This window comes from Macrobrachium nipponense, chromosome 37, assembly GCF_015104395.2.
Source record: "Macrobrachium nipponense isolate FS-2020 chromosome 37, ASM1510439v2, whole genome shotgun sequence".
NCBI classification, from domain to species: domain Eukaryota; kingdom Metazoa; phylum Arthropoda; class Malacostraca; order Decapoda; family Palaemonidae; genus Macrobrachium; species Macrobrachium nipponense.
The window spans coordinates 36,920,176-36,932,343 of record NC_061097.1 but is presented as its reverse complement, the minus strand read 5'-3'; the positions used below and the strand labels follow the sequence as shown (position 1 = coordinate 36,932,343).

Below are 12,168 nucleotides of genomic sequence, written 5' to 3'. Positions count from 1 at the left end.
GACGGTGATTTGTAAGGTCAGAATCGGTATAAACTTATAGCCTCACTTGTTAGCCAAATCGTTAACGTCAATGTCGTCCTGATTACGTTCCTGTCCGCTGGACGGTGGTTCGATCCCATGAGGGGACGAAATTATTATCAACTAAAAAATTCCCCTTCGGTTTACATACATGAAATATATCAATTTTGAGGTAGAGCGAATTAGGTATTAAAGGACATTTGTAGCTCGAATAATATATATATATAATTATATATATATAATATATATATATATATATATACATATATAGTGTAATACACACATATATGTATTTATGTATACACACATTATATATATATATATATATATATATATATATATATATATATATATATATTGTGTATATACATGCATATCCATGTGTATATACATATACCTATATGTGTGTAATTACAAGCTATTATATATTATATATATATATATATATATATATATATATATATATATAATATATTATATAATATCTAATACATATCATATAGTTAATGTCCCTGTGTTAATTTATAAATTACACTCTCTGCTCTCTCTCTCTCTCTCTCGTCCTCTCATTAAATGAGAAAGAGCTACTTATTGTAAACTATTTTTATCAATGTTAAAGAAAATGAACGAGGAATTATATATAATCAATTCATTCAGAAATAAAGAAATGAAAAGCTACGTGAATGAATAAAAAAAAACGAGAAAGATAATGACAGAAGAGTAAGTTCTCGGAAAAGATATTCCGTAAAACTATAAAAACCAGTCTCGCGAGATGTGTAGGTGGGGCCAGTTAGTGATGACGTCATCAAAGTGGGTGGAGCCTCTGATATTTATCCAGGCAAATTTGAATGGTGCAGAAGGGGAATGACGTCACGGAAGTGGGCGGAGCCGCGGCTATAAATTCAGGCGAGGCTGCCACTGCTTGCTCATACCTGTTGCTTTGGCCTAGAAGTCAGGACGTCGACCTGTCGTGTGTAGTGCGAAGGGGAGAAGGAGGACCCAGGAGCCTTGACATATAATTTCGGACCACACGACGTCAATAACTTCTTCAATCGTAAGTACGGCAGTGATTATGTCATTACTTTTATTGAAGTCGTATATTTTTATAAATCTAATTCACCCAGACACATAAATCGACACGCTAAATAAAAAGAAAAAACGAAAATTCTTATGTACATGCTTATGTAGGCTACAAATGAATATATATATATATATATATATATAATATATATATATATATATATATAATAATATATATATATATTATATATACATATATATATATATATATATATATATATATATATATATATATATATATATATATATATATATATAATATTATATTTATATATATATATATATAATATATATATATTTTTATATATATATATATATATATATATATATATATATATATATATATATATATATAATATGGTGCCATATTGTTTCGCCGAAGGTTTTACGAAATAACAGGCTTTACTTTTCTTTCATATAGTTGACATTTTGTCTGTCGCAACGTGAAACTTACACAAAGTCACAAATATCCGGTCGACGTTATTATACTGAACTACTACTGCTTTGTATGCAATGCGACGTCGTGATAACTCTAAAACGATATGACAGAGGTTCCCTATGGAAATCATGCGAATTTCTGATAACCATTGGCGGAAGAACACAACCAACACAAACAGTAATACTGACCACAATATGAGAAACTTCGACAATTTTTGTATATATATATACATATGTGTGTATGCGTGTGTGTATCTGTGTATCTGTGAGTGTGTGTGTGCATTCATACATATATGCGCGCGCGCGCGCACACACACACAAATATAAGTATGTATGTATGTATGTATGTTTGTGTGTGTGTGTGTGTTTAGTGATAAGGTGTTAGAGAGGAAAGAAAATGAATGTACTAGTGTTTTGAGATACGAAAACTAGCTGTGACTAGAACATAAGACTAATAACGTTCTTAGCGTGCTCGCTGGTGATAGCGGCGAGAACCTACAGGGACTAGTAAAAAGAATTTGAAAGTTTGAAATGGGCGTCTAGAGAGTGTAAGGTAGTTAGGGTCGATCTAAAGAAGGGACATCGACGAATGAATGTATAAGTATAGATAGGGAGTGAACTGAAGCGGTTGATTTCCAGAGCTGTTTGGACATCAGTGTAAAACTGATACATTAAATGTCCAAATAGGTGAAGCTAGAAAGGAAATATGATCTCTGCAAAATGCTTCGAGAAGAAGAAGAATGTCTGGAGGAGTAAAAGCTGAAATGTGTGACGACATTGTTGAGCCGATTCTCCTTCTTGGAAGTGAAGTATGGATGCTAGATACAATGAATAGACAGAAGGCCCCACCTGTCGAGATTTGCTTTAGAAGAATGACTGAAAGCTTGAGAAATGTCGTTTTACAGGATTTGGGGTAAATAATTGCTTGCATGTGTGAAAAGATGAAGCCGTATTTTGATATGCCTTGGTCATGTGTAGAGAATGGAAGGCCATATCTTAGGCAAAATACACACTGTATATATCGGAAGTTTCGCGGGAGAGATTAGTGCGAGGCTCATAAGGTGCTAGCTAGATAAAAACGATATTATATTATTATTATTATTATTATTATTATTATTATTACAGCTTCGTTAAATATGGCAGCTACAATTTGAGAAAGAAATGAGCAAACTTCAGCCTTAGAAAATAAAACCTTCAATTGTGGAGAATATTTGATTTATCTTTAAGCAAGAATTACAGTTAGCGGTTGCTAACTCTACGGACGCCTGAACCAGCATTTCACTTACTCCGTCCACGCCTTTGTGAAGCATTCACAACTCGTTTATCCACTAATGATTCCATTATTTTTACCTCTAACTAGATATGCTGCTGCTGCTGCTGCTGCTGCTCCTCTCTCTCTCTCTCTCTCTCTCTCTCTCTCTCTCTCTCTCTCTCTCTCTCTCTCTCTCTCTCTGTAAAACTTTTAAGTGGCAAAGAGTTTTATCCCATATTTTCAAGTTAAGCGAGTCATAATACCTTCCATTAATTGAAATATTACTGTATATGAGAGAGAGAGAGAGAGAGAGAGAGAGAGATAGAGAGAGAAAGAGAGATAGAGAGAGAAAGAGAGATAGAGAGATAAAGAGAGAGAGAGAGAGAGAGAGAGAGAGAGAGAGAGAGAGAGAGAGAGAGAGAGAGAGAGAGAGTCTGAATCACATGAACGCGTTTTATTACTGTATAAAGCACAGTACATCTGTTAACGTAAATTAATTACGAGGTAAATGGGCAAGAACATTGAGTACACACACACATATACACACGCCCGCGCGCGCGTCTGATCATGAGAGAATTGGATAAAATTCGAATTTTCTTTGACAACAAAAATGTAGCGACAAGGAGCAATCAAGCAAGATTGTGGATATAGAGCGAATAATATGTATGTATGTGAAGGCAAGCTCCTACGAACTTCGGAGCCAAAAGTTGAACCACAACACCTGATTAAGTAAGCGTAAGTCTGATATTATCTGCTGTAATCCACAATGTTGCTTGATTGCTCATATTATATATATATATATATATATATATATATATATATATATATATATATATGTGTGATGTATATATATATATATATATATATATATTATATATATATATACATACATATTATATATATATATATATATATATATATATATGTGTGTGTGTGTGTGTGTGTGTGTGTGTGTGTGTGTGTTTACGAAAGTAATTTTCCCCTCCTAGTTCATGCTACCTTTGTCAAATTGTTTATATTACTTATCACTTTCAAAAGACATCAAGAATTAAGGGATGGGGGGAACAGAAAAAATGTTGTTCCCAAATTTATCTAAAAACTTTTCAAACCACAAAAATTCAAATAACTCCAAAAAGACAGTCTAAAGTCCAAGCATTAAAGTCCTACACAAAAATGTACATATGCAATTGGAGATAACAATAAAAGAGAGAAGAATACAGGATTTAGTCCAGAGGCCAAACGCCGGGACCTATGAGGTCATTCAGCGCTGAAACGGAAATTGACGGTCAAAGGGTTTGAAAGGCGTATCCGGAGGAAAACCTCGAAGCATTTGCACTATGAATCAGTTGTTAGAAGAGGGTGGAAACTAAGATGGAAGAATGAATATGAATGGAAGTACAGTAAAAGGGAGGAAAACCTCGAAGCAGTTGCACTATGAATCAAGGGTGGGAAGGAAGATTGGAGAAAGAGAATATGAACGGAGGTATAGTAAAAGGAATGAAAGGGAGTTACAACCATAAGAATGAAATTGGTTGCAGCTAGGGCCCGAAGGGATGCTGCAAAGGACCTTCATGAATGCCTACAGTACGACGCAAAAGGCGCACTGACGGCACTACCACCCTTCGGTGTCCTCGCATGAAGGTTATGTCAATTTCTGAAGGAGAAACTTTGCTCTGTGACTGACAGCCAGAAGACTGATGGAGGAAAGGTTTCAGACCCACTGACAAATTGTTCCTGAGGACAAGATCTGACCTCGCAAAGACCCACCTTTCCCAGGGGACCCGTACCCGCCGTCTGCCCGCTCTGACCGGTGACGCTGATGACCGGAAGATTAATGCCAAAAAGCTGCGGTCACCGCCGGACAAAGGAACCAATTTTGGCTTTTGGCTTCTAATCCCCCCAGCATATAGTACCTCGAAAGTTTTTTTTTTTTTTCTTTCTTTAACTCTTGCTTGGGGAAGTGAAAGCTTATTCTGTTTAGGCACATGTGGCTGTTAAAAGGAGGTTTTTATTCTGTTTAAGCACATATGGCTGTTAAAAGGAGGGTTTGAAAGGGTGGGGGTGGGAGAAGGGAAGACTATAAGAGAAGGGAATAGTGGAAAAGTGGGATAGAAGTCGACTGAACGGGAAAATATGAGATGATAACAATACAGCTACACGAATAATAACAATAAGTATAGAAGTAATAGGAATAATAATTAAAATAATGGAAATCAGAGATACGGAGGGGAATTATAGAGGAAAAGTTCACTTCGGATGTTACTTAATGGATTAGATACCACAACACACGTAAATGAATAATAATAATAATAATAATAATAATAATAATAATAATAATAATAATAATAAATAAAGCTGTAACAGGAATAATGCCGATGGGAGAAAATTGAAACAGAGAGGGAATTAAGGAAGGAAATAATAATTCAGTGGAGCAGTTATTGTTTGCATAGCGTCTTTTACGTTGCATGGAACCAGTGATTATTCAGCAACGGGACCAACGGCTTTACGTGACTTCCGAACCACGTCGAGAGTGAACTTCTATCACCAGAAATACGCATTTCACTTTCCGATAATGAAGATAGAATCTAGAGGCCTAAGCTTTACATTTTATTGCTTTAAATTTTATGCATGCGGGTTTTACTTTGCACAGCATAACCTTATGCTTTACCAAGCCTAACTTTTTACCACATCAGATTCAACGTAACTTTATTGAGTAAGTTTGCACATTGATAAAACACAATTCGTTATAAATAACTAAAAACTGCGTCGAAGTTTCTTAGTCACAATCGAGTTTTCCGTATAGCGTGCAATGCTGCATAAAACTCTCCATTTGTTCCAGTATAAAACTCTCAGCTACGACTGGGCAGCGCTCAGTTGCTCCCCAGGTGCGGTCAAGTGAAGGTGCATCATCGGCGACGCCTCCGGAATTGGACTCGGCGGTGCCAGACGCACGATCCATGGCTAAACTTGACCTTCAGTAATATAAAAATCACTGAGGCTAGAAGGCTGCAATTTGGTATGCTTGATGGTTGGAGGGTGGATGATCAATATACCACTTTGCAGCCCTCTAGCCTCAGCAGTGTTTCAGATCTGAGGGCGGACACTACGGGCTGCTCTATGAGCAAGAGCCCGTGCTGGCATAAGGCAAGCTTAATCTCAAACAACAACGAGGGCGGACGGCAAAAGTGCGGACCAACAGACAAGGCATCTCAATAGTTTTATTTTACAGAAAACTAAAATAACTTGCTTAAACTTTCCTATGCACCTAAAGCAATTTCATTTTGACAGAGCCATTTCATTCTTTCATAAAAAAAAGCCTAAGCCTTTATCAAAACTGTATCACATACTCATTACAAAAAGCAATTTCAATCCTTCACGAATAAACTGTACCACATGACCGACCTCACTCTATCCGACAGATTTCAGTCTACAGAAAATTTCTTCTTCTATCAAAAGCACTTCCCTCGATTCCAAAACAATTTATCTCTTTGCAAAGAAAATAATAAATAAAAACTGCTGTTCATCCCAAACAACATCGCACTTTCTAAATCGTTATTCGAGTTTCTTAAAATTAGATTTTCTGGTGATTTGGAAAACCTAACTTTTTGCCCTGAATACTTCGAACTGCTCGCAAGAGAGATGTTCCTTTTTCTTCTGTCAAAAGCGTCCATCATATGAAAATACCTAGAGATGTTTCTAAAGTGAAAGACTAAATTCTTTGTGCTCTGCAGAGATTTATCACTTCTTTTATACTCTGAAAAAATAATAGAAACAGAGAATCACGACTGAACTGGCAAGTTGAAAACTGAAGGAATTGGCGGAAATTCAATTCTCTGAGTTTTTGGGTCTGCTCTACGTGAAACACCCATGGACGGACACATCTGCAAAAACATCCACTTGCTAAACCAAAACATTTGACAGGTGCCTACATATCCAGAGGCCTCCGCAAATGAATCCACAATCCTCAAATCTATCCATAAAAGGATTCATACTGTAAAAAAAATCCATTAATTAATTCATGTGGACTTAAAACATTTTGGTAAACGCATGTATTTGAAGATATGCTCACAGTTGGACCTAGACTCCAAACATACCACCTAAAGCATCCAAATATGGATCCATAATCGTGAAAATTATCCAGAAGTGGACCTCTACTCTCAAAAAATCCACAATTTAATTTAGGCTACCGCAAAACATTTCAGCAAGTGCTTGCATTTTCAGAGATGCCATAATTGGATCCACACTCCAAAAATACCACCTAAAGCTTCTATAACTGGATCCATAATCCCCAAAATTATCCAGAAGTGGATCCCTACTTTCGAAAATCCACAAATTAATTTAGGCTAACGCTAAAGATTTCAACGAACGTTTGCATAATATGACTCAACCTGATGCATCCATAATTAGATATATAATCCTCAAAAGTATTCAGAAGTTAATTCACACTGTAAATAATCCACAAATTGATTAAGACTAACTCAAAACATTACAATAACTGCTTGTATTCACCAGAGATGCCCATAATTGGACCTACATTCCCAACATACTACTACCCGATAAATCCATAAATGAATCGATAATCCTCAAAATTATCCAGAAGTGAATCACACTATAAATAATCCATAAATTAATCTACGCTAGCCCAGAACATTTCAACAAGTACCTGAATTTTCATATCCCTGTATTTGGACCTACACTCCAGAAATAATCACAGACTGGCTCACAATTTCCCAGAAATACCCACACACGGGCTCATGCTCGCTGAAAATACCATCCGGGCTCAAATTGCTCAAAACGGCCTTAGATTAATACAAATCTTCCCTCAGACAGGAACCATCAGTATAATTACAGTACACGTCACACATTTTAATGCCTGAGAAATGACGTTTTACCAACCAACCCCCATCCCACGCCTCTCTCTCTCTCTCTCTCTCTCTCTCTCTCTCTCTCTCTTACAAATGCCAGATAAAAGAAGGTTCTGCACTGATGGAAGTTGCAAAGAGCCTTAGCGACTATAGTAAATTCACATCAACCGTGCATTTGATGTCTAGGTCAGTCCCTTACGACGCTCCTGATTGGCTGTTGATAAGCCAATCACAAGGCTGGAAACTCTCAGTCTCTCTCGAGAGTTCACACAGGGAGGATGTATGTTCCACCACTCCTAAAAGACACATCCCTCAGGAGACGTTGGACATGGATTCTACCCATGTGAACCCTCGAGAGAGAATGACAGTTTCCAACCCTGTGACTGGCTTATCAACAGCCAATCAGGAGCATCGTAAGGGACTGGCCTAGACATCAGATGCACGGTTGATATGAATCTCCTATAGTGCAGGCTGCAAATGGCCCCTAGCTGCAACCTCTTTCATTCATTGTACTGTACCTGCGTTCATATTCTCTTTCTTCCATTCGATTTTCCACTCACTGTAACAATTGTGTTCGTAGCGCAAACGCTTTGACGTTTTCCTCCTGTTATACCTTTCAAACCTCCTCACTGTCGATTTCCCTTTCAGAGCTTGGCCTTTGGCCTAAATTCTGTATTCTGTTCTATTCTATTTTGTTAATAAAAACCGAAAGTGACAAGCAGAGAGAGAGAGAGAGAGAGAGAGAGAAGAGAGAGAGAGAGAGAGAAATGCTTTGTCTACAGAAGGCGAGAATGTCTACAGGCCAACTGATGCCCAAACAAAGATCGCTTAATCATACAGTTTGTTGACATGGCTCGTGAGACGAGGCGACCTGACACTGGACTTGGCTTCTGCTCCAACGTTTTCATCAACGTTTCCTTGGCAGCGTTGTCACGTTTTTCACACGATTTCACTTGGTTAACTTACCGCGCTACCATTAGCACTTTCTATTTTGAGATGTTACGGATTAGTGTAAGATGAATATAATGTGAAGCTACATAAATTCATTTGTTCCTTTACTTATCTCTCTGTTAATGTCAAGAAAATTTTGGAAATACATACACACACACACACACACATATATATATATATATATATATATATATATATATACATATATATATATATAACTTTATGATTGTGATCATTATCTTCTTTTAAAAGTATGACGCTGCTTATCCGACTGCTATCATCTATCAAAAACCTCCTGTGTTTCTTTCGTATTTGGGCAAACGAACGGTAATCTACAATTACTGAACTCTTTGTACACACACACACACACACACCACACACACACACACACACACACACATATATATATATATATATATATTATATATATATATATATATTATAATATATATAGAAAATAAAGATACTTTTATTGTTCGGGCCTTGGCTACGGAACAAAGTGTCCATGACATCGGGACTTACCGTCTCAACTCTGTTATATTACCGTAATTTTTGTTGGCATAATGATCAATTGACTGTTAGGAAGAGGAGAGGAGGAGAGAGAGAGAGAGAGAGAGAGAGAGAGAGAGAGAGAGAGAGAAGAGAGACACTCGGCTCGGGTCATCCCGAATAAAAAAAAAAAAAAAAAAAAAAAAAAGAGGCTTCGTACTTCCGAGCGGAGTTTAACGACTACCTGTCTCAAACTTGTAATTGGAAAACACGAAAGTTTGCGAAGTGATGAAATAGATGTGTGTGTGTACATGGGATGGCAATTTTGTATTCTCTCTCTCTCTCTCTCTCTCTCTCTCTCTCTCTCTCTCTCTCTCTCTCTCTCTCGCTGAATGTTCATTCTCTCATACTTGATTCTTCGCCTCATCTTTTATGGTCTCTCTCTCTCTCTCTCCTCTCTCTCTCTCTCTCTCTCTCTCTAAGTTTATCATTTTTAGAATAAAATTCTCTCTCCCCCTTTCTCATAGTTTATCATTTCTAGAATAAAACGCTCTCTCTCTCTCTCTCTCTCTCTCTCATTAGTTAATCACTTTTAGCATGAAAGCTTCAGGTAAACTTACAAACGGGGAGAGAGAGAGAGAGAGAGAGAGAGAGAGAGAGAGAGAGAGAGAATAGCCATATGAAAAACAAATTAAACTATAAGGAGAGAGAGAGAGAGAGAGAGAGAGAGAGAGAGAGAGAGAGAGAGAGACATATGAAAAGCAAATAAACTATAAGGAGAGAGAGAGAGAGAGAGAGAGAGAGAAACTTACGCTGATGAACAGTAATGTAATACGTAAGTGAAACGGACAGACAAACAGAGAGAAGCCTAACATATCCTTTTTAGCCTTAAAACCTACCAGCGTAATCACCAGCCATGTCTCCACCCACCTCTCTCGCCCACGCCCACGCTCTTCTCTCTCTCTCTCTCTCTCTCTCTCTCTCTCTCTGGACTGCGTCATTATCCGCCCCCACAGAGCCAATACCACCCACACACGCCTCTTCCACAAATATTCATAATGAGGTCTCTTTCAAATAATCATAATCATGTCTGATAAAGTTCCAACTGTAATTGAGGTACTTGTCTGTTTCGTCCCCCAGTCACGCAGACAATAATAATTAAGAACAAGTTACAAACGCGACGAGGGCAAATAGACACTCTCACACGCTAAGTACACACGACGTGGATTTTTAATTATTCCCACTCGGTTCTTCCCGTGACGCTAAAGAAATATGGTAGTCGTTCACTTCAAAATGTTGAAGATGTAAGTTTTTTTTATGTAAAAAAAAACACACAATGTTCTTTTTCGTGGAAATTTACTTCATTTACGTGACTTTTATCTGCTATTTATCTGTATATTTTTCTATCTGTCAATTCATCTATTTGTCTAGGCATTTAAAACAATGTTTACCCGTGTGAATTTACTTAACCTTTTTTGAGGTTGTTTTATGTAGCTATTTATCTGTCTACCTATGGTTTAAATTCTCCCTTGATTTGATTTGATTTTATTTCATAGATTTTAGGCATACTGCCAAGCACTGGGGCAACTAAGGCCATTCAGCGCTGAAACGGAAATTGACAGTGAAAAGGTATGAAAGATGTAACAGGAGGAAAGCCTCGCAGTTGCACTATGAATCAACTGTTAGGAGAAGGTTGAAAGTAAGACGGAAGAAAGCGAATAGAACGGAGGTACAGTAAAAGGAATGAAAGGGGGTTGCAGCTAGGTGCCGAAGGGACGCTGCAAAGAACCTTAAGTAATGCCAACATTGCTCGGCATGAGGTGCACTGACGGCACTACCTCCCCCCCCCCACCCCACCCCACCCCCACCCCCCACGGGGAAATTCTCCCCTGAAGAACGGTTGGCTCCGAAATGAAACATATAACATTAGTCGCTACAATATTTACCCCCAACTACGGATGTTCTGCAATGAAAAGCTCAAACGTTTCTGCAATGAAAAGCTCAAAAGTTCAAGTTGAGATGCACTGCATTACTAACCTAAAACAATCACCTTGTAATTTACGAATTCATTTATATTTGTATCTGTTTATTTGTTATTTTATTGATTTATCTTTATTTTTCTTTTCTAGTTACTCATTTCTTCCTTCTGCATTTCTGTTATCTTCTGTTACTTCGTTCGAATGAACACCATATTGTTTGGAACCTTGAATTTCAAGGCTTGTTCCATGTGAATTGGGTTCACCTTCTGTATAATAATAATAATAATAATAATAATAATAATAATAATAAGAAGAAGAAGAAGAAGAAGAAGAAGAAGAAGAAGAAGAAGAAGAAGAAGAAGAATTAGTTAAGGATAAAATATAAAAAGACTAAAACATGAACAAAGTGGAAAAAAGAAAGAAAAATTGCTGATAATTTTTTATGATAATTCTGGAGCGGATAAAGATAATCTCTCTCTCTCTCTCTCTCTCTCTCTCTCTCTCTCTCTCTCTCTCTCTCTCTCTCTCTATTTGCACACAAAGTGTCGTTCCTCACTGCCATTCTCTCCCGGTCTACTACTTTGTAAGTATCTAATTATCTAACTCCCTCCCTAAGGACTCATAAAAGGGGAGAGAGAGAGAGAGAGAGAGAGAGAGAGAGAGAGAGAGAGAGAGAGAGAGAGAGAGAGAGAGAGTTCCACTCGAGCTGTTGCCCTTTGGATACGAGAAATGAGGCGTGCCTTTCAGGGGCTATTTCCCTAAATTGTTTGTGCTCCTTCTGGAAAGTCCCTAAGGATGGCTGAAGGAGACGAAGGATATTGCAGATGATAGGCAGAAGTTTTATCGTTACGTATTTTTACTTACATTATCTGTTTGTCTATCTATCTACCTGTCTTTTATATATACGTATATATATATATATATATATATATATAGTTATATATATATATATGTGTGTGTGTGTGTGTGTGTGTGTGTGTGTGTGTACGAAATATCTATGAATATAAACTATATATATATATATATATATATGTATATATATTATATATATCTATCATATATATATATATATATATTATATATATATATATATATA

At 37.0% G+C, this 12,168-nt stretch overlaps 1 protein-coding gene across 1 annotated transcript in view; it reads left to right on the top strand.

Annotated features, from left to right (window-relative positions):
- The first annotated feature begins 948 nt into the window (after nt 1-948).
- Nucleotides 949-12,168, top strand: part of LOC135209140 (uncharacterized) — a 68,818-nt gene continuing 57,598 nt past the window's right edge. Inside the window, exon 1 of the mRNA XM_064241795.1 lies at nt 949-1,072. The gene's annotated coding sequence lies outside the window, so the exon portion shown is untranslated. The remainder of the gene's footprint in view (nt 1,073-12,168) is intronic.